At 38.2% G+C, this 24,229-nt stretch overlaps 1 protein-coding gene across 3 annotated transcripts in view; it reads left to right on the plus strand.

Annotated features, from left to right (window-relative positions):
* The window catches only part of LOC145684022 (uncharacterized), a 155,030-nt gene that overhangs the window by 50,358 nt on the left and 80,443 nt on the right, over window positions 1-24,229 (plus strand). For all 3 annotated transcript variants that reach the window (XR_014131231.1, XM_081755841.1, XM_081755849.1), the window contains exon 2: window positions 12,760-12,846. The gene's annotated coding sequence lies outside the window, so the exon portion shown is untranslated. The remainder of the gene's footprint in view (window positions 1-12,759; window positions 12,847-24,229) is intronic.

The raw sequence follows: 24,229 nt of genomic DNA on the forward strand, positions 1-24,229 counted from the left end.
ATTTGATACCACCTAACTTTTTCTTATGAAGTGTTTTAATGAAAGGGTAAAGTGTATCAACATCACATACGTAATTTGGTCGAACTACGGAAGGGTATCACAGAGGAGTTCCACAAGATACCAGTTTGGGTCTATCAAGCTGCTTGTGACAACGTTGCTCTTCGTATCCAGGCACGTATCGATTTGGAAGGCGCATTGGTGGAGCAGGTCATGGAGAACAGAGATTAAAATTCTTGTAAGGAAAGGAATGAGGTGTTTTTGTTCAATTTGGTGTTCAAGTTATGTTGCTAGTTTCTCTACCACAGTCTTTGAAACATCATATATCCGTAATTATGGCCCATCTTCTATGATAACTAATAACTTCCATCAGTTAGTATACTGTTGGATACAAAGAGCCTGGCAGAATTCATCTACGCAATTGATTGATATGGAAAAATAGGGGGCTGTCGCCCTCCGGAAGTTGAAAATTTATCTGAATACCCTTCTCGTCACTGCAATAGTTGCCGCTTCTAACTTGATTTGAATTTCTGTGCATCACAAAAGAGTTTCACGAAGGGTAGGATATAATAACATTTAAAAGATATTTATTGTTGGAGTGTGTAATGACTTGCGTATATTTAAACATTGAGAAATACTTTTCATTGTGTTTCTACAACCATTTTATCAATTTATAGTTTTTATACTATGAATTATGTAACACTAGACCAGTGTTCGAGATCTAAGACTTGGGTGGACTAGTGTTGCACAAGAGACTCTAGAAATTTGTCGTCTCATTTTGAATTTAAAAATGTACTAATCTCGTGGGTAATACAGTATCTGGCAAAACAAACAGTACTGAAATTCGCGTAGGAATGGCGCGTAAGTGCAATGTGGTATGAGCTGTGAGCGCTGCATGCATACTTAGTTTTGTGTGGACTAGCATAGTGTGGAGTTGGAGCGAAGTTAATGTTACAACAGAGAAGGAATTTACTGACGAGCATTATTTCCTCTCATACGGTGTGAGGCAGAACCTCAGTGCACACGCCTACTGCACAACTCTGGAACTATGATGACATATGAAGATTTCATCAGCAACCACTATATCAACTGACAATTGATTATTGACCAGTGCACGATTTGCGTGTTTTTTGCAGCAGCAAAAATCTATCGTTACAACAACAATGGACGCAACAAGACGGAGCACTGCCCACACTGCAAGTGAGTCACTTGTCCTGCCTACGAGAGTTTGGACGTCGCTTGATACGTGAAACGGATTTTCCATATCCTCCCCACTCCGCTGACTTTATAGGCACAGGTCGAGACGCCTCCATATGGGTATGCTGAAGGAATTTCCCGAACAGATAATCCCTCTATCACTATACCGGAGCTGAGAGAATATTCGGTCATTTGTTTTGTCGTTTAAGCAACCCAGTTCACTAACATGTTCATCGGTCTACAGGACCGCTGTGAAGAATGTGTGCGACGTAATGGTCAACATTTTGAACGCATGATAAACAGGCGCAATTTCTCTTAAATTTACAATGTGTGTTGAATAACATTGAGGTGAAATCCATTTGACATTTCTTATGTTTCAGTATGTTGTACAACAAATAAATGGATAAATGATAAGGCTGTGATTTCAGGACTGTTTGTTTTGCCGCATACTGTATTAGCTAGAACAAACACAGAACTCATTGAAAAAGAAGATACTCATCGCAAGTCACTTATTTGGCTTCCTCTACAAGCCTTAATGCGCATAGGAGAAGTAGGATCGTGAAAACCACATCCACGAAATCTGTGGTTCCAAAAGGGTGTGCGTGGCTTCTGACTACTATGATCTGTCCTCACACTCAATTACTTACTCAATAGAGAAATCTCAAATAAATAAATAAATAAATAAATAAAAGACTTCGTAGAGAACTGAAGAGAGGTGAGACTTATCAATTCTTCTCAACAGAAGATAGAAGAAAAACATGGTTATGAAATTCGATTTGCAACTCTAACCCGTCTATTTTCCTGGATTGCAGAGTTTTACATCAAAAATTCCCATTTTCCCTACTTTTCAAATTTTGAACGCTGCATCACCCTGTGTCGGAAAATATGAAATACTCACAAGTAAACCTTACGTTTGGGTGAATCGAGTTGCTGACTGAGACACATATGAGAAAGTAGTACTAAATGTGGTCAGTATTTCAGTGAAGTTTTAGGTGCGAAGCTCCAGGGGTTTAAGAGATACAGCTACCAGAACATCACATGGAAGTACAGAATAGTCTTCATACAGTTGGAGGTAAAAGCTCTGTAAGACCTCTTGTAACGACAAAAGGTGAATAACAAATATATGGGTACATATTAGGACTAGGGAGAAGTCATATAGTAAGTATGTACCTGACGGCGGCCATCTAGGAATCCGCCATTTTGAATTAAGGTTAAGTTTTTAAAATAGGAATAGGGTCATGTGATACATGATTTAAGGCGCAAATTCAATCAGCAGAACAATGGTGACGTTAATTTTGATTTACGCGCAATTGGTAAAAAGTTACAGGGAAATTAAATATTATTGCAGCATATGTATTAGTCCTTTACCCCACCTTGTAAATTTTGTGTTAATGATAATAATTAAATAAAAAGCAGGTGGATAAATATTAGGTTTATGGTAAGAGTTTGACCATTTTTACCATAACTCCAACGGTATAACCATTTTTGCTTTATCATTAACCAGCACAAAATTAAATGGATCGCTTCTTACGGAATTGTTAACGACAAATGTGTCAAGTGTAACTCGATTGCCTTTGTCAGGTGTGCTCACTGTGAGCAGAGCACTCTTTTCTGAACTACATACTGATTGTACTAATTGAGGACTTTCTGGAAGGAAGACCCAAGTTCAATTATGACTCAATTCCACTTTGGTCATTTTTCCTTAAATTAGCAACTTGTTTATGCGATAACAAATGCTGGTTAATGATAAAGCAAAAATGGTTATACCGTTGGAGTTATGGTAAAATTTGCTATTAATAAGGTGTCACTGTTATGCGTTTTGTTTAAAACTTTTGTCTGATTCAAAATGGCGGATTTGAACATGGCCGCCATCAAGGCAACTCTTACCATAGACCTCATATTTATCCACCTGCTTTTTATTTAATTATTATCATTAACACAAAATTTACAAGGTGGGGTAAAGGACTAATACATATACTGCAATAATATTTCCCTGTAACTTTTTACCAATTGCGCGTAAATCAAAATTAACGTCACCATTGTTCTGCTGATTGAATTTGCGCCTTAAATCATGTATCACATGACCCTATTCCTATTTTAAAAACTTAACCTTAATTCAAAATGGCGGATTTCAAGATGGCCGCCGTCAGGTATACCCTTACTATATGACTTCCCCCTAATCCTAATATGTACCCATATATTTGTTATTCACCTTTTGTCGTTACAAGAGGTCTTACAGAGCTTTTACCTCCAACTGTATGAAGACTATTCTGTACTTCCATGTGATGTTCTGGTAGCTGTATCTCCTAAACCCCTGGAGCTTCGCACCTAAAACTTCACTGAAATACTGACCACATTTAGTACTACTTTCTCATATGTGTCTCAGTCAGCAACTCGATTCACCCATACGTAAGGTTTACTTGTCAGATGTTTAAACCAGGTTAAAGAGCGCATGCGTGGTTGGTAATCCAATACGTAGACCGCTGTGTGCCGTTACTATGCAAGTGGAGTCTGTTGACAGGCAACCAATGAACATAAGTCAGCGTATTTTGATGGAAACTTCTTATCATTAGTTGTCATGCAAGTTTATAAAACACCCACTTCGGGAGTTCCTTTGTGCTTGATTTTTGTCAGATTTCGAACTGTGTGTATAGTTAATCACCTTGTATCTTTATAAAGAAGACGTGGAGCCTAGAGTTGAGACTAAGAAGTGAATTGCAAAACAGGGGAAGACGATTATTCTTCACCTTTAGATTGCGGTGTATTGTGTACCTACAGCGCTATTGTCTTCATCAGTGGAGATTAAGGAGCGAACTTCAAGTCTGGTGAAAACAATTCTTTTCGTTCGCCACTAGATTACAGTGTACTGTACCTGCTTAGTTCTGCCTTAAGCAGTGGAGATTAAGGAGTGAATTACAAACAAGGCTAAGACAAGTCTCCGACTGTACCTAGTTTCCAGTGTAATATGCTTGCATACTCTTGTTTTGGCCGGTAGAAATTAAGGAGTGAATTACAAACCAGGCGAAGACGATTTTTCTCTTTCGCCTTTAGATTGCAGTGTGATGTGCCTGCGCAGTCTTGTCGTGACCAGCTCAGATTAAATAGTAAATCGCACAACAGGCGAAGACAATGCTCTGCGTTGACATTTAGAATCAGTGTACTGTGGCTGCATAGTCTTGTCTTCACCAGTAGAGATTAATGAGTAAATTGCAAACCAGGCGAAGACGATTTTCCTTCTTCACCTTTAGATTACCTCGTAATATGTCTGCGCAGTTTTATCTTTACCAGTTGAGATTAAGAAGTAAATTGCAAACTAGGGAAGATTATGTTTCTTCTTCATCTTTAGATTAGCTACATTGTACTATGCACACTTTTATTCACCAGTAGAGATTAAGGAGTAAATTGCAAACTAGGCAAAGACGATGTTTCTTCTTCATCTTTAGATTAGCTACATTGTACTATGCACACTTTTATTCACCAGTAGAGATTAAGGAGTAAATTGCAAACTAGACGAAGACGATGTTTCTTTTTCATCTTTAGATTAGCTACATTGTACTCAGCGCACTTTTATTCACCAGTAGAAATTAAGGAGTAAATTGCAAATCAGGCGAAGACGATTTTTCTTCTCCATCTTGAGATTATACTAACCGCACTTTTATTCACCAGTGGAGATTAAAGAGTAAATTGCAAACCAGGCGAAGACGATTTTTCTTCATCTTTAGATTAGCTACATTGTACTATGCGTACTTTTATTCACCAGTGGAGATTAAGGAGTAAATTGCAAACCAGGCGAAGACGATTTTTCTTCATCTTTAGATTGTACTAACCGCACTTTTATTCACCAGTGGAGATTAAAGAGTAAATTGCAAACCAGGCGAAGACGATTTTTCTTCATCTTTAGATTAGCTACATTGTACTATGCGCACTTTTATTCACCAGTGGAGATTAAATAGTAAATTGCAAACTAGATGAAGACGATGTTTCTTCTTCATCTTTAGATTAGCTACATTGTACTATGCGTACTTTTATTCACCAGTTGAGATTAAGAAGTAAATTGCAAACTAGGGAAGACTATGTTTCTTCTTCATCTTTAGATTAGCTACATTGTACTATGCGCACTTTTATTCACCAGTGGAGATTAAATAGTAAATTGCAAACTAGATGAAGACGATGTTTCTTCTTCATCTTTAGATTAGCTACATTGTACTATGCACACTTTTATTCACCAGTAGAGATTAAGGAGTAAATTGCAAACTAGTGTAATGTTTACTCTATCGGATAGAAACCCTGAGTAGAGCAGACATTACTTTACATAACCACTCTTTATATGTTTGGTGGAGCGTTGACTACGGAACAAGTTATCACTCTTGTAATAGCTCCTTTCACCGCCAACAACACATAAGCAAAATTCAAATAGCAACTTTCAACAATAATCTGGAAACACCTTCAGCATCATTGCGAGAAATTCGTTAGACTAAAATGAAGAATACAACTTAAACTAAGTTGCATATCAATGGTTGGTAGTCCATATGCACACGATACAAGATCATGCGTAGGAACAACCTCAAATCAAGATAAACGCTCCTGATCTGTATGAAAAAAATGTATTTTTTTCATAATTACATAATATATACTTGAAGATACTACGCTTAAGAGCGTACATATAAAACTAAGATTGTGTAATACAATTTGACAAATATAAGAGTTCACAAACAGTGTTGCATGTTGCAGTTTTCCTTCGTTAGGTTTTACCGCTCGAATGAGTTGCATCAGCTACTCATTGTCTGCGCAACCGCTTGGCGCATGTAAGTGCCGCCTACCGTAATGGAGTATCGACATGCATGGCTGTGATTGGCTGCTAGCTGCTCAGTGCAACAGTCCAGACAATGTCGTCTGCACTGCTGGGTAGGAATGTTCCAAAAATGCACCACAAAACAGTTTCGCCATTCAAAAAGAAATAGCAGCTTTTAAAATAAAATGATTAAACTTTCTGAAATATAAGGTATATAAAATTAATGCACAAAAGTTTATCACAAATGGCTCCCAACAGACAACAGGTAAGGTTCTGAAGAGATGCGATTACCTAAAGATATATATACTGGGTGTTAATGAACTATACCGACAAACTGTAAGAGCTGATTCTTCAAATCAGAGAAAAAGTTCATATGGACCTATGGCGAAAAATGCATAGTTACATATGGCTGTCCAAAATCGAAAAAGAAAACAAATTTCAACAGGCCCTATTTCCAATTCGAGGAACTGTTTATGGTGGTCCTTATCAGCGTAAAGGAAGCCACGCATACTCAATCCAAAAGTGTATATTTCGTCAATTTTCAATAGATGTACAGTGTATTCCCTACAGAGTGTAATTCTTAGATATGGTCTCAATAGAGTCTTCAGGTATACCCTGATTTCAAGGTGGGTCCTAAGAAGGCAGGAGGTAAGGTTTGACAACAATGGACATCCAATGCTTAGGAGGAAAGTCCGAGGTGTTAGGAACCGGCAGTTCCATGTTTTTTTTGTGTTCGGAATAACGTGTAATGCGATGTATTTCGTCACGGTATATTTCACATTTTCTTCATTTATAAACTTGAAAGAAAACATTGCAGCATGCGTTTCTCCGAGTACGAGAGATCGTGCTGCTGACAATCTTTAATACTTCCGACATCACACCAAAGGGTTCCTCGTTCACTGCTATCAAAGCTTTTCGTTTGCCAACTTTGGACCAATCATAAATTCAAAGCATATCTCAAAATTCGGTTGATGGCATGTCTGGAAATTTCACCCTGCTTGGAATACTCTGTTCACTCATTGAACATTAATGAAACATGCATTTTTTGATTGCGTATGCGTGACTTCCATTACGCTGATAAGGACCACCATCCACAGTTTGTAGAATTCGAAATAGGGCCTCTTGGAAGTTGGCTTTTTTGCAATTTTGGACTGCCCTAGCTCTGAAACTATACACTTTTCCCCACAAGTCCATATGAACTGTTTCTCTTATTTTGATGTAAGGAATCGCCTCTTACAGTTTGTCGATATAGTTCATTAACACCCTGTATATAGATGGGTTTATGTTTGTTTATTGTAGGCAAAATAGTAACTCAAAGATAGAATATCCATTTGAATGATGAATACACAAAATAATATTAAACACACACTAAAATGCTTGGATATGACATGCATGTAACAAAGGAAAAACACTTCAACTAATAACTTGACTTCAACTCATAAAACACTTCAAACACATCGAAGTAAAATGTATTCAGATAAACAACGTAGTTATTATATGCATCAGTTCGATTATTAAAATGTATATCGGCATTTTAGTTTCTTTTGCTAATAACACAACACTGCCCACATGAAGAATGTCATTCAATTCTGCAGGAAATCCTCTTCGTTCATTCTCTTCCCGATGAATGAACACTCGATGACTTGATCTTCTGTACTTATCCTCTTCCGTTATTGATAAGGCCAGGTCCAACGGTGGAAGTTCTTGAAGTTCTGAGCAAGCATTCAAATTCAGCATGCAAGCATTGCTGCCTTTTAAAATGGTATATTACTGAATGCATAGACCATTCATTATTTGTACAAGTATTCCTGCGGCATATGTTTGGAAACAACTTTGTCCTTTCAGGCGACTAATTGGCTTAATATCTTTCAAATATATTGGCTATTCGGAACATGTTTAACTTTTTCTTCCTCCCTTTTTAACTGTTGCTACATTTGTGTCTTTTGGAATGTGAATGAAAAAAGTGTTCTTCTTATTGTTTGGACCTATATGTGTTCTTCTTTGTACTGTATTCTTCATTGTATATCCTTTATGTGTCACATGTAATATCGTTGAAATAAGGGTAAATTTGCGTAATCGTGGTTAAAAGGAAGTTGACTAAGGATGGGTTAAGAAAAGAATGTAAGTATTTCTCAGGGTATTGGACAGTTCCTGCTGTGTGATTCTTCGATCCTGACGAATCAATTCAACAGTACGTTGTTTGTGATGATCATCTGTCATACTCACTGGCCTTCCTGTATGGGGTTTTCGTTCAGTAATGAGGTGCCCGGATCTGCATGAGTATAGTGAAGCGGAAGCGCCTCATTCTTGTACTCACATCAACACATGCTGCATCACACACTTGCACCATTTGACGATGAATGTCAATATTTGAAAGAACATTTGAAACAAGAAATTTTCCGTAAGTTCGACGCTTACATAAAAATCTTTCAACACCAAGGAACACAGGATTATGGACTCTGGACTCTGCAATGGCTGTAGAGTGAACGCTGTAGTAAGTACGTACTAATGCAGCAGTATGCATTTTATTTTCATTAATGTCTGATGGTAACACGTTTTGATTGTCCACTTCGCAGATCTTCAGGCTTTCACGACTGAGGTTAAATTCTTGGTGAAAGTTGGAAATAGTGTATCCCAGATTATTTTTCATATTCTTCTATACTTTCACGACTGGGTTTAAATTCTTGGTGAAATTTGGAATTGGTGCACCCCAGATTATTTTTCACATTCTTCTATACTTTCACGACTGGGTTTAAATTCTTGGTGAAAGTTGGAATTGGTGCACCCCAGATTATTTTTCACATTCTTCTATGCTTTCACGACTGGGTTTAAATTCTTGGTGAAAGTTGGAATTGGTGCACCCCAGATTATTTTTCACATTCTTCTATACTTTCACGACTGGGTTTAAATTCTTGGTGAAATTTGGAATTGGTGCACCCCAGATTATTTTTCACATTCTTCTATACTTTCACGACTGGGTTTAAATTCTTGGTGAAAGTTGGAATTGGTGCACTCCAAATTATTTTTCACATTCTTCTATACTTTCACGACTGAGTTTAAATTCTTGGTGAAATTTGGAATTGGTGCACCCCAGATTATTTTTCACATTCTTCTATACTTTCACGACTGGGTTTAAATTCTTGGTGAAATTTGGAATTGGTGCACCCCAGATTATTTTTCACATTCTTCTATACTTTCACGACTGGGTTTAAATTCTTGGTGAAAGTTGGAATTGGTGCACCCCAAATTATTTTTCACATTCTTCTATACTTTCACGACTGGGTTTAAATTCTTGGTGAAATTTGGAATTGGTGCACCCCAGATTATTTTTCACATTCTTCTATACTTTCACGACTGGGTTTAAATTCTTGGTGAAAGTTGGAATTGGTGCACCCCAAATTATTTTTCACATTCTTCTATACTTTCACGACTGGGTTTAAATTCTTGGTGAAATTTGGAATTGGTGCACCCCAAATTATTTTTCACATTCTTCTATACTTTCACGACTGGGTTTAAATTCTTGGTGAAATTTGGAATTGGTGCACCCCAGATTATTTTTCACATTCTTCTATACTTTCACGACTGGGTTTAAATTCTTGGTGAAAGTTGGAATTGGTGCACCCCAAATTATTTTTCACATTCTTCTATACTTTCACGACTGGGTTTAAATTCTTGGTGAAATTTGGAATTGGTGCACCCCAGATTATTTTTCACATTCTTCTATACTTTCACGACTGGGTTTAAATTCTTGATGAAATTTGGAATTGGTGCACCCCAGATTATTTTTCACATTCTTCTATACTTTCACGACTGGGTTTAAATTCTTGATGAAAGTTGGAATTGGTGCACTCCAAATTATTTTTCACATTCTTCTATACTTTCACGACTGGGTTTAAATTCTTGGTGAAATTTGGAATTGGTGCACCCCAGATTATTTTTCACATTCTTCTATACTTTCACGACTGGGTTTAAATTCTTGGTGAAATTTGGAATTGGTGCACCCCAGATTATTTTTCACATTCTTCTATACTTTCACGACTGGGTTTAAATTCTTGGTGAAATTTGGAATTGGTGCACCCAAATTATTTTTCACATTCTTCTATACTTTCACGACTGGGTTTAAATTCTTGGTGAAATTTGGAATTGGTGCACCCCAGACTATTTTTCACATTCTTCTATACTTTCACGACTGGGTTTAAATTCTTGGTGAAATTTGGAATTGGTGCACCCCAGATTATTTTTCACATTCTTCTATACTTTCACGACTGGGTTTAAATTCTTGGTGAAATTTGGAATTGGTGCACCCCAGATTATTTTTCACATTCTTCTATACTTTCACGACTGGGTTTAAATTCTTGGTGAAATTTGGAATTGGTGCACCCCAGATTATTTTTCACATTCTTCTATACTTTCACGACTGGGTTTAAATTCTTGGTGAAAGTTGGAATTGGTGCACCCCAAATTATTTTTCACATTCTTCTATACTTTCACGACTGGGTTTAAATTCTTGGTGAAATTTGGAATTGGTGCACCCCAAATTATTTTTCACATTCTTCTATACTTTCACGACTGGGTTTAAATTCTTGCTGAAAGTTGGAAATGGAAATGGAACTAGGAAATTCTTATAGTTCGTTACAATTTGTTTCATGCACAGTTTTACATGAAACGGAAGTTATATAAATGAGACAAACAACATAATTCACATATGTAGACATAATATTATTCTGTTCCGACTCCTCTGGACAATTTAACAACGGATAGAAAAACAAAACTAAGAAATTCACGTGCGTGAAATAAACATAAAGATTTCAATAAAATTAAAATATTGTTGCCACTTTTACTTTCTAAGTCTGCAATAATTGAGCTGAGCGAAGCGAAGCTCTTTTACTCGGGTTAGCCGTTTGGTTGTCCGCGAACTCCTCCTAGACCGTTTGGCCGATCTCAACCAAACTTAGCACGCTGATAGAGTATGTCGTGCTGAGTGACAACATAGGTCGAAATAAAAAATCCGATGTACCATCGAGGAATAATCACCGAAAAACGCTTCCTCCTAGACCGTTTGGCCGATCTCAACCAAACTTAGCACGCTGATAGAGTATATCGTGCTGAGTGAGAACATAGGTCGAAATAAAAAATCCGATGTACCATCGAGGAATAATCACCGAAAAACGCTTCCTGATTACGTAGTTTAAGCTCGCTCAGCTCATTTCATTGCAATCGGGTATATACATTGCATTCCTAGTTAATAGCAATTAGAATGATCACTAAAATTATTGTCTTTTCACTAATATCCGCATTTGTATCCGCCATCCGCCATCCTGTTCATAAAGGTAAATTATCTGTCTGCAAGTGAGCACTCACTGTCGGCGGCGGTGTTCAGGATTTAGAAATTTGGGAACCCATCTGGCTGATACTTTTCTCATGCCCTGTACATTCGTTACTCCTTGCATCCCGTAATCCATATTACGATGGAACCAATGTTTTCTTTTCTTAATTCTATTGAAGGTTGCTACACTCTCAGGTTCATTTTCAAAGGACGTACGAACTCTTAAAATCTACCAATTTTTGCGTGATGTACGAAGGTACAAGTTTTCCAAACTTTCAACTCATATAAAGATGAATTTCGTAACGAGTCATTCTCTTCCCTTGGAGGTACTCAATGATTATTCGGTTCTTTGTTTCCTGCCTCGCAATCATGATTATGATTTTTATTTTTCCACGCTTGTAAAACAAAAAGTCAGAGATTTAACAAACTGAATACTTGGATCAGTTGCATCTGAAAGAAGATACTCACACACATACACTACATTTAAACCTACTCCTCAACTTAAACTTTTCAGAATTCTTATTCGTATTCTACTTCAATACAAGCCATATTATAATTTTATTTAGTTAAAATAGTATAATGTATTTTTAAGTTACTTGGCATTGTACAGGGTGGTTCGGAAGTGTGCGTACCCCTAATTGGTGTTTTATGACAGCTTTAGGTTTTACCCACATTTGTTTGCATAGAATATTGCTTGGCATTGTCTGGCAACATTGCTATTCATGTTCATTTCTTTTTTGCTGTTTTCTGCTTGGTAACAGTTATTTGCAGTACAGTTGGAGTAATCCGCTGGCCGCTGGATTGGAAGAAGTTGTCTATCTTCATCAGCTCCCTTTGCCTGGCCTCCAAGAAGTCCCGATCTGACGACACCAGACAATGCTCTCTGGGGTTTCATAAAGCAACAAGCAAGAAACACTCATCACGCAACGAAGGAATTACAAGTAGCTGTGGAACACGCCTTCACCCTCGTTACTCCGGAGTATCTCCACAAAACATCTGTGAGAACTTGGCGCAGAATTCAGCTGTGTTACGATATGGATGGTGATCATACCGATGTTTGTGACTCTTAAGTCTCTTCAAGGTAACTGTGTACAGACATTCTACCATAACTAACACTATACTGTTGAAACTAAAGGGGGATACGCCCACTGCCAGACCACCCTGTAGAACATATTTATTGATAAGATCATGATTCTTGAGAAGGACTGATACGTTTCCAATTCGAATCACTCAATGAAGTCTTCTGACTGCGAGCCCACTCTCAGTCTTTCATATCTTCTCTTTGTTTTTCTTTTTTTGGGAGCAAGGAGGGGAGGAAAAGTTTTCTTGGATTTTAAACTCTTTACCTAAAAGAAAAAAGTGTAAATAAAATATTAAATACACTGTATTTATGTTATCTTAACTCAGTAATATGTGTTTCTCACAAAATATATGCATTTGTTCCCAGGTGCTGAAAAGTACCTATCCATCTACAAACCTGCAACAGTCCTCATTTTCCTCTTTGTCGCCAAACATCTCCAGAAGAACATCAAAGGTTAGTACAAATTTTTAATTGTCTCTTATAGGTGATAATGCTATCCGCTTGCTTCTGTGTCAACCACACGGATTTTTTTTTTAAACAGAAGAAGGTTGTTTGAAAAATAGTCCAATATCTATTGAATTAATACGTAAACGTGAATAATAAAGTGAAGGAAAAGAGGGATACCTTTCGTCAACACGAAAAGTGTACGGAAAAAAGATTTGACCCATGACCAATATTATACTATTAAGATCTTATTGGTTAAGAGCAGGAGTTTGACGCGATAGATAAATGTCCAAATGAGGTGGTCTGTCGATATTGGGTGGACGGAGTATTTGCACAATATGTGTGCGACTACAATATTGTAGCCAGTGTCGTATTTACGATTTTGTTTCGGGGGGGCTTTGCTAACTTTCGGGGTAGGGAGGCTTTGCCTGAAAATCTGAAAATTCTGCAAGATATTTCATATACTTTAGTAAATGAGATTTCAGGAGGGGGCTTAAGCCCGGAAGCGTCCCTAAATACGCCACTGATTGTAGCATATAGAATTACCACAACTGCACTAGTTGCAATGGATATGGTTTGTTCACTTCTACTTCAAGTTTACTGTAGGCGGATAATAATTACGAGAAGTCATTGGAAATAAATGAGAAGCTAGATTTTGCTTTTTTCAGCGTGTGCATAATCTAATCTACTGCTGAACATTGAAGTTACAACATTACAACAAGAAAAGTGAGCAAACAGTCTTAAATTTGTTAGACAGATAATTTAGGTCAATAGTGAAATCAACACTTTTTAAAAATACTGTGCGACGTGTGGCTTCACTTCGGAAATCTAACAGAACATGCATATAAAGGTAACAAGAAAGTTATGTCGCTTTTTACCCACTACCTTTGAACATCGGCATGTCACCTAAGACGTACCTGGAAGAATAAAAGTACTCCCCATCAGCACCGACGACATTCTGTCAACGTTCTGGAAGGCCATATATTCCATCGCGGTAGAAATTGGTGGACCGTGAAGCAAGGTAGGTATCAAGTGCATTTTGCACCTCTACTAGGGATTTGAACTGGTGTCCTCTAAAATGATTGTCCAAGGAATGGAACAGGTGATAATTGGACGGTACAGTATTCGGGGACTATGGTGAATGCAATAGTGTTTTCCATCCAAAGCGTAGAATAATATCCCGGGTCATCCTAGCCACGTGGGGCTTAGCGTTATCCTGTAACAGTAGGACCAGAGTTTTGAGTTTTTCTTGAACACGACTCAACTGCTGACAATACACAGTTGCATTTATGCTCTGACCAGCTGGTAGCAGTTTCTGGTGTACGATGCCGCGAGTAGTCCACCAAAGACACAAGAGAACCTTCTTCAGGTGCAGTGCTGGTATCGGCTGTTTTGGAACCGGTTCATGGGATGCTAACCAATGATGACGGCGCCGTAGTATAGGATCAACTTCTCATCACATGTCCAGAACATCTTGTCCAGAAATGGCTCCTTCCTCAGACGAGACAGCAAAGAAACACATGCGTCTGCTCCTGTTGTCTTTTGGCCCTGGAGTCAAATAGTATGGGACCCAACTGCTAGTCCTTCCCAAGGTGATGGAGGTGTTGCCAAATGGTTTCTCCACCCACACTGAATTTGTAGTTCCAGTTCCTCATATGTCTGGCCACTGTTCACCTCAATTGCTGCCTGCAATCTTCATTTTGTATATGTGTTGGTCTTTCGGCACGTGGTGCGTCTTCGAGTGTTTCGTCACCGTCCTTAAACTTGTTAAACCACCGCTGCACTGTCCGAGTAATCATGACACCCTCATCAAAGGCCTGGGATATCTTCCGCCCCGTTTGACCCCAGTTTGAAGTCGTAGAGCATATACGCCCTTATGACTCTCCGTGGAGGTCCCATATTCACTCTGTCCTTACACAAGTTCACGTTGTAACTGCACTGCCACAACCAGGTAGTATTTTGCATAAACCCACACCAACAACTGCCCTTCGCCTTATCTCCATTCGCATTCAACTCACGGTGTGCGGGCCAATGGAACATGGATCTCCGCAAATAGTGACAAAACTTTCTTGGTTACCTTTATATAAGCATATTTGATCATGGTAGTCAATAACTAATATCACACAGCGAGACTTACAGAGAACAAAGAAAAAACAGAGAAAGAGATAGATATTCTCCTGTGGTATCACAAGCCATTTGATTTCGAAATCTTTTATAAGATTATACAGAGACACTCTTGTAGTCGAGAAGAGCTCTAATGTATGAGTCGTCATGCAATCAAAGACGATACGTGTTCAGTAGACGATAAATAAGTAGACGCCGGAGCCAGAAAACAGAACATGTACCTTATCCATGAATTGTCGAAAGTTGCGTGTCACAGCTGTCATCGCATTGTCCTGTTGGAAAATTAAGGAACTCTAGAATTGGGACCACAACAAGCTACCAAAGGTTGTTGACGTTCCATTAATGTGTAGTAGACACGAAGGGTAGACTATAATCGCTTCTTATACCATAATGATTGGCACCGGACCGGTAAGGTGATAACAATACATGTCTCCTCAAGTATGTTGCTGCTGTATTATCAGAAACAGATGTTACCATTTTGGTGGCACTACAGACAAAAACTGGATTTGCTGGAGAAAAGGAGAGATACACAACTTTATCGAACCATTCCATACAAGACGATATTGTGTGCACTAAAGGCAGCTACAACAATTATGTGCCGTAAGAAAATTTCCCGATTATCAAGACGAGATATATGGATACTGGTTGCTGTGCAGCATTCCCGAATTTTTATGCAAGTGTTTGTGGATGTACGATTTTACTAGCCTTGCACGTAAGTTGACTATATTCTGGGACGTTAATGTGGCGGAGGCATTGGAATTCTGGAGGTCGGTCGTTATTTTCTCTATTCAGTGTTCATTTTGTTGAACACAGTTCCAAGCTTCGAAAGATGGGATAATCCACAATCTAAATTGTTTTTTTTTTTTTTAATTAAGGGTAGATAACTGCTGGTACTGTTGCTGTATTCGGTGATAGGCTGGCGTCGAACAAACACATTTCTACTTTCGTAAGTGCGACTCTTTGTTCTTCTCGTCATTACTGTTGCCCGGGAAGTAGTCAGAGCATTTGATGCGTAGCGGTGTGGTTCTGCCAATCATGTCACTATTCTCTCGTGGTCTACTCATTCTACAAATAAAATATGGACAGTATGTCTCGTTCCTGGTGTTGCAATTCAATGCCCAATATTGTGTAAAAAAAAAGTCACTTAGAATGACCGGTTGAATAAGATTTGAAACTTTTTTGGCCCCACACAGAGTTCGTTTCGGAGGAAGATTGTGATTCATAGCATCCTTACATAGAGATTCTAAATACAGAGAAAATAGAACTCCTGACACGTACAAATTGACAGAGTAATTCCAGTTTTATTTATGATTAGGAGAAATGACACAGAAGCGGCGAAATAGCTACTAGATTATGGAAAATAATGAGACTGGTGTGTAGGTTATAGTGTGTACCAATAGGCCTTAAAATTCAAATGAAACAATGTAGGAGTGCAATAGTAATTAATTTCTCGAATATTCGGTTAAGTACTTCAAAGTTTTCTTCGATATATGGTGATGTTCCATGTAGATAGGAAATAGAAAATGGAGTATATGGAGTATACCACATAGTACAAGAAAAGGAAAATTCACATATGACTGTTCCATATATTCCTTCAGATTTCAAAATAGGTTTTTAAGTACGTCGAAAATTCTTAAATTTCCAGGAAACTTATTATGCAATAAAGAGTGGCACTTATTTTCTGAAAATACATTATAACTGTAGAATGTATACCATCAGTGGTTTGCAGATGTAACATCTAGTCTTAAACGCTGTTTGAATGAACTTACTGAACTTGAGAAACATATTGCCTATATTGTTTATTTAGATCAGAGGTAGACACTTTCATGATATTCGATCTCGTCCTCACTATTAATACCTTGATTGAGGTTTAGAAGTGGTAAGTTGGTATGACTTTGATATTGCTCCTCAGATTGAAGTTTGAGTTCCATGAGATGGCATGAAGTTGATCACTGGTCCTCAGATTGAGGTTTAGGAGTCATGAGACGGCGTGAAGTTGATAATTGTTACTTTTATTGAGGTTTAGTAGTCATGACATGATGTGAAGTTGATTATAATTTCTCAGATTAGGTTTAAGAGGCATGAGATGGCCTGAAGTTGGTAACTGTTCCATGAATTGAGGTTTAGGAGTTACCAGATGTAAAGTTAATAGCTGTTCTCAACCAGAGACATAGAGGGAAAGTAGATTTGTTGTAGACTGCTTTTGGTTTGAAATTTAATAATAATACCTAGTACATATGGACAATTATAGGATATTTTCAAAAATTCCACAGAAGTAGCGTATGTAAATGTTTACTTGAGACCCCTATTGAAGTTTCTTGGCCTTTAATTTAACGTTTCATATGACTTATTGAATGTTTATGTCGACAACGTCAAAAGTAGAGTTACAGCAGAGGGTTGAATTTTGTTCCAGGCTCCTTTTGACATTTTTCATGTTTAAAATATTTTATTAATATTTATGGGATAAATTACGAGCGTAATTTAAAAAAAATCAGGTTCTCTCTACATTCGTTCTCCCTGTCTTGAGTGATGGGGCTGAGAGATCAAAGTGTTCTTATAAGTTTAAGTGGCCATTAATTTGTATTGGGTTAAAAGATGGTTTAAGATTTAGGCTGACTAAAGTAGTAAGTTGTAGCGATAATTGTGATTTGTACGTGTATGACTTAATGCTCAGTTTATTGAATGGATCTTATCTTTCGAGCTACAATATGAGTGAAGAAAGAACTATAATAGTAATAACAATAATAATTCTACAATTAATAGATGATAGAACAATAGAAATAAATGCAGAGAAAACTAAATACATTTAAGTGCGTCGGGACCGTAATACGGCAAATTAAATAATATTTTTGATAAAGTGGATAGTTTCAAATATCTGGGATCAATATTAACAGCCGAAAATCATATTCACGAAGAAATTAAATGTCGACTAAAAGCAGGGAATTCCTGTTATTATTCAGTTCAAAATCTCTTGTCGTCGCGAATTGTGTCGAGGAATTTGTAGCTTAAAATATATAAAACAATAATCATGCCTATTGTTCTCTATTGTTGCGATAGATGGTCGCTTACTCTGAGTGAAGAACATAAACTGAAAGTATTTGAGAACAAGACCCTGGGGCGAATATTCGGACCCAAGAACGGGAATAGGGAATGGCGGAAACTTCGTAACGAGAAACTACATAATTCATACGGTTTATAAAACATTGTTAGGGTCATCAAGTCTAGGAGGCTTAGGTGGGGAGGACATATAGCTAGGATGGAAGAAAGTAGAAACGCTTTCAAGGTCTTGACTCGAAGACCAATCGGAAAACGACCATTAGGAAGACCTAGGCGCAGATGGGGGAACAATATTAAGATGGATCTCGCTGAAATAGGAATACAAAGTAGAAACTGGACCCTGCTGGTTAAGGATAGAAGTCAATGGAGAGCTTTTGTGAACGCGGCATTGATCCTCCGGGTTCCATAGACCATGGAGTTAGTTAGTTAATTCTACAATATTTTTTAGCGTTAATGAAAAAATGTGCAAATATCAGACATATACTAATCGGTAGATTTCCCTGGTAAAACAAGACAATATGAATTGTAGTAGTTACTGATAATTTTAACATTAGTTTGATAAATTTTAGGAGTAGTAATACTCTCAAATTAGGGGGGAAAACCTCAACAGAAAATCCTAATCCTCCAGGTTCGGACTTGACGACAGCTAGGCAATTGCCAAAGTCAAATGAAATACGGATAGAGAAAGAAATATGAGTGAGAAAAGTCTACCCCAGAAGCGTAGCGCCAGGTCTAGGGCGTACCCCAGAAGCAACGCAAAGGCCCGATCGCCTTAAGGTTGTGAGAAATAAACAAGTTCTACCCCTTAACAATAGACGGAAGGGACTAAAGAAGCGAGTCCAAAAACAGGAGAAAATCAGTAGGAACGTGGAACGTTGAAACTTTGACAAGCAGAAACGACGAGTTATCGGAGATGCTGGCAAAAGGAAGAGTAGGCATAGCATGTATCCAGGAAACTAAATGGGAGGGTTCAAGATCAAAGGAAATAGGAAGTGGATACAAGTTTATGTATATGGGGAACAACAACAGAAAGAATTGCGTTTGAATTGTATTGGATAAGAATATAAAGGAGAAATTGATGTACATGAAGAGAGTAAGCGACAGAATTATTATAGTAAGTTCGTGAAACCTTGATTATAATCAGCCCGTATGTCCCTAGTTGGGTATGATGAAGAGGCAAAGCAAGAATTTTAGATAAAAAAAACTAGATAGAATTCTGTAGAATTGTTCCTTACGTGAAGCTTGTCCTAGCATGAGATCTACTGTAAATGGACATGTAGGACAATCAAGATCAGGATATGAAAGAATACATGGAGAATATGGATTAGAAAACAGAAATAAAGAAGGCGAGAACATACAAGTGACAGAAGAATACGACCTGGCTATACTGAATACCTTATACATGAAAAAAGACGAAAATTTTATTACATATAGGAGTGGCACCGCAAGGTCTCAGATCGATTTCATCTTATGGACAGGACAAAACCTACATGATGCAAAGAACTACAAAGCAATACAGGTGATAGTCTAACGGAGCAACACCGCGTCGCAGTAACCGATATCTTAATCAAAGAAACACTAGGAAAAAAAAAACGGCAAAATGTCTCTGTTTGAACGAAATAGTGGAAACTAGATGGGATATGTGCCGAAAAGATTTGGAAGAAAATTGCTACATTCTAATCACTGTAAATAAACGAAGAAGAGTTGCTCGTGTAAGAAGAGTGGACCAGAGTATCAGTAGCACTCAGAACTACAGCAAGAAAAGTTGTAGGACAAACAATAGAAAGATACCTCTGATAAGGTAACATGATAGTGAAATAAAGAAGCTTAAGCAGCTATAAAGGGAGAAGACGGAACAATACAAAAGATGGTAAAACTCTGACAATCAACCAAATCTTATAGATTACAAAGAAACGAAGAACACGAAGATGGCCGTTAATGTAGCAAAAGGCAAAGCTTATGATGAATTGACAACAACCTGGAACAAAAAAAAAGGAGAAAATATGGTATACAAGCTTTCAAAAGTAAGAAAAACGCAAATGAAAGATATTGTGTTTGTTCACTGCATCAAGGACGAAAATAACGAGGTTCTGACAAGTGTGAAGAAGATAAATAAGAGGTGGAACCGAGGGAAGCTTGCGAAAATTTATCCACAAATCAGGGACTGGTTCGGCCTGTGACAATGATAGAGGTAGAAAATGCCATGAAAAAGATGAAAAATGCTAAAACTCAAGTTTTTAATAGGATATTGGACACAAGAAATATGCCAAAGGTATGGACAAACAGCTACATTGTACCGGTTTTTAAAATTAAAGCAGTTGTGCAAGATTTCAAGAATGTGGCAACTACAGAGGAATAAAATTTATAATCCATGATAGGAAGCTCTGGGAGAGAGTGATAGAAGCAAGGTTGAGGAAAGAGACTGAAATAACAGAGAACCAATTCGGCTTCATGCCAGGATGATCGACAACGGATACACAGGATGCTAATGGAAAAGTGCAGCTAATACCAGATGGACCTTCATCTGGTTTTCATTGACCTAGAGAAAGCGTATGATACAGTGTTATTGGATCTTTTTTGGTGGGCACTAAGAAAAGATATGTTCCGAACAGTTAACCCTTTTAGATTCTGGCATTTTAGATAAATTATAGACTTTCAGTCAAGCGGCTACAGCATCATCCCTATTTATAGTAGGATCATGGTTCACACCTCGTTGTTTTCACAATAGAACACCCTTTAAAATGGTGCCATTCATATTTCTCTATCATCTCCCTGGGGCGGGAAATTTTGAGAGAAATCGGGATTGTTCTTCGATAATATCTTTTTTTAAAATTTTGAGCCTCTTTGGACCCTCTGTGTTAACTCAGAGACCTGAAAATCAACTGAAAAATACTAAGATTGTACTAAATGTGTGTACAAAATTTCAAGCTTCTATCTTGAATAGTAAGGGCGGGAAAATATTTATCAATAATCCCCACAATGCACCAGATTACGGCAAAAGACCCTGATCTCAGGTAAAAAAAAATCCTGAGACATCCCTATTTATCTTAGGATCATAATTCGCCCATCATACTCTTCAGAATAGAACTGCCTTTCAAACGGTACCATTGACATGTATCTGAGGCTGGAATATCGCGAAGAAATGGATTTTTTGTTAAAATATCTCTTTTTAAAACTTTTTACCCCTCTGGACCCATGTGTTAACACAGAGACCTAAAAAATCTGATAAATACTACTTGTTGGACTGAATGTTTGTGCAAAATTTCAATTTTCTAGGTGCACAAGTAAGCCCGCAAAAAATATAACCACAATACCCCAGATTCTAGTATAAAACAGGATCATGAGTAAAAATTTCCTGAGACATCCCTAATTGCCCAAGGATCATGGTTCTCCCATCATTCTCTTCAGAATAGAATTGGCTTTCAAACGGTATCATTCACATGTCTCCACCGTGTATCTAAGGCGGGAAAATCGTGAAAATATGGATTTTTTGGTAAAAAATATTTTTTTAACCATTTTGCCGCTCTGGATCCCTCCTGTGCTAACGCAGAGATCTGAGAAAAATCTGATAAATACCGCTCAGTGGACTGAATGTTTGTGCAAAATTTCAATCTTCTAGGTGCACAAGTAAGCCCGCCAAAAATAATGAAAATATGCTTAACAAAAAAAACTTAAGGTTATGACGTCATCAACTCTTATGTCTCGGTGCAGGAAGGCGTGAAATCATACGTAACGTGTTCTACAATGCCTCTAGACTTTAAAAAAACCGAAGTAAAAAGCTTTATTGGTTCTTTTTTAATCAAATAATGAAGGTAATACTTTAGTATATAAAAATTGGTACTAGAACTCCAAAGGAATAATCTATATAATTCAATATATGTACACTATGTGATCAAAAGTATCTGGACACCCCCAAAAACATACGTTTTTCATATCAGGTGCATTGCGCTGCCACCTACTGCCGGGTACTCAGTAGTCATTATACATCGTGAGAAAGGAGAATGGGGCGCTCCGCGGATCTCACGGACTTCGAACGTGGTCAGGTGATTGGGTGTCACTTGTGTCAGAAGTCTGTACGCGAGATTTCCACACTCCTAAACATCCCTAGGTCCACTGTGTCTGATGTGATAGAGAAGTGGAAACGTAAAGGGACATGTACAGCACAAAAGCGTACAGGCTGACAGCGTCTGTTGACTGACAGAGACCGCCGACAGTTGAAGAGGGTCGTAAAGTGTAATAGGCAGACATCTATCCAGACCATCACACAGGAATCCCAAACTGCCTCAGGAGCCACTCCAAGTACTATGACAGTTAGGTGTGAGGTGAAAAAACTTAAATATCATGGTCGAGCGGCTGCTCATAAGTCACACATCACGCAGGTAAATGCCAAACAACGCCTCGCTTGGTGTAACGAGCGTAAACATCGGACGATTGAACAGTGGAAAAACGTTGTGTGGAGTGACGAATCACGGTACACAATGTGGCGATCCGATGGCAGGGAGTGGGAATGGCGAATGCCCGGTGAACGTCATCTGTCAGCATGTGTAATGCCAACAGTAAAATTCGGAGATGGTGGTATTACGGTGTGGTCGTGTTTTTCTTGGAGGGGGCTTGCACCCCTTGCTGTTTTGCGTAGCACTTTCACAGCTCAGGCCTACATTGATGTTTTAAGCACGCACATTCTTGCTTCCCACTATTGAAGAGCATTTTGGGAATGGCAATTGCATCTTTCAACACGATCGAGCACCTGTTCATACTGCACGGTCTGTGGCGGAGTGGTTACACAACCATAACATCCCTGTAATGGACTGGCCTGCACAGAATCCTGACTTGAATCCTATAGAACACCTTTGGGATGTTTTGGAACATTTTCTTCGTGCCAAGCCTCACCGACCTACATCGATACCTCTCCTCAGTTCAGAACTCTCTGAAAAATTGGCTGTCATTTCCCCAAGAAACCTTCCAGCACCTGATTGAAAGTATGCCTGTGCGAGTGGAAGCTGTCATCAAGGCTAAGGGTGGGCCAACTTGAATTCCATATTGAATTCCAGCAGTACCGATGGAGGGCGCCACGAACTTGTAATTCATTTTCAGCCAGGTGTCCGGATACTTTTGATCACATAGTGTATGACGGATATAAGACAGGAGTGAAGAATGCGTGCAGAATAACAGAGGAATTCACAGTTAAAGTGGGACTTCATCAGGGATCTAGTCTTAGTCCATACCTTGTTGCAATTGTGATGGACGAACTTACAAATAGTGATAAGCAAATACAAGACCAAGACCAAGACCGGGGTGGTCTTGGTCTTGATCTTGGTCTTGCACATTCAGTCTTGGTCTTGGTCTTGCACACCGAATCTTGGCTTTGGTCTTGGTCTTGCTTGCAAGAGTCTTGCAAGTCTTGCTTTTAACAAATCTTATGCTTTTCAAAGGCAAATTATACTCTGGATATAAGAGATAATAAATTCTATAATGCGCCAATAGTAACGGAAATACAACGTATGTTTCTAAATATAATATAGTTTACCTTCTTGTAAGTATGCTGCCAGTGTACAACATAGGCGACGACCTTTATTTTTCTTCAATGGATGCCCACGCTTCATTGCTTATAAGACAAATCACAACGTTTCGAATCTTTTTATATTTTTCACAAATCCAACACTCCACTGGTTCCCAAACTGAGGAGGCTACCCCTGAGACGCATAAAAGAGAATCAAGACGAAACAGATTACTTAAATACCATGAATTGTAAAATTATTTTTACACTCTAAAGGGGTCAGATTTTTTTTCTTTTCAACCACGATTAGTTAATCTTTGTATTGAACAAACTTCTAATTGTTTTATTGATTCCAAAATGTACTCTATGGGGCAGACACATGGACATTACGCAAACGCGAGAAGAAATGGAGGCTTTTGAAACATGTACATGAAGAAAAAAGGAGAAAATTAACTAGGTTGAAGGGAAGACGAATGAGAAGGTATTAGAAATAGTACAAGTAGGGGAGAAAAGAAGAATTTTAGATGTAAATAAGAGGAGGAAGAGAAACTGGTTGGGACATTGGCTGAGGAGGGACTGTATTATGAGGGACGTGCTAGAGGATATGGTGGAAGGAAAGAGAGGGAGAGGTGAAGGAGACAGTATTTGGAGGAAGATATTAAAACAGAAAATTGCTACCGTCAAGACGAAGAGACTAGCTGAATGCCAGTGTAC

The sequence above is a fragment of the Thermobia domestica genome, chromosome 1 (genome assembly GCF_964235325.1).
Source record: "Thermobia domestica chromosome 1, izTheDome1.hap1.1, whole genome shotgun sequence".
NCBI classification, from domain to species: domain Eukaryota; kingdom Metazoa; phylum Arthropoda; class Insecta; order Zygentoma; family Lepismatidae; genus Thermobia; species Thermobia domestica.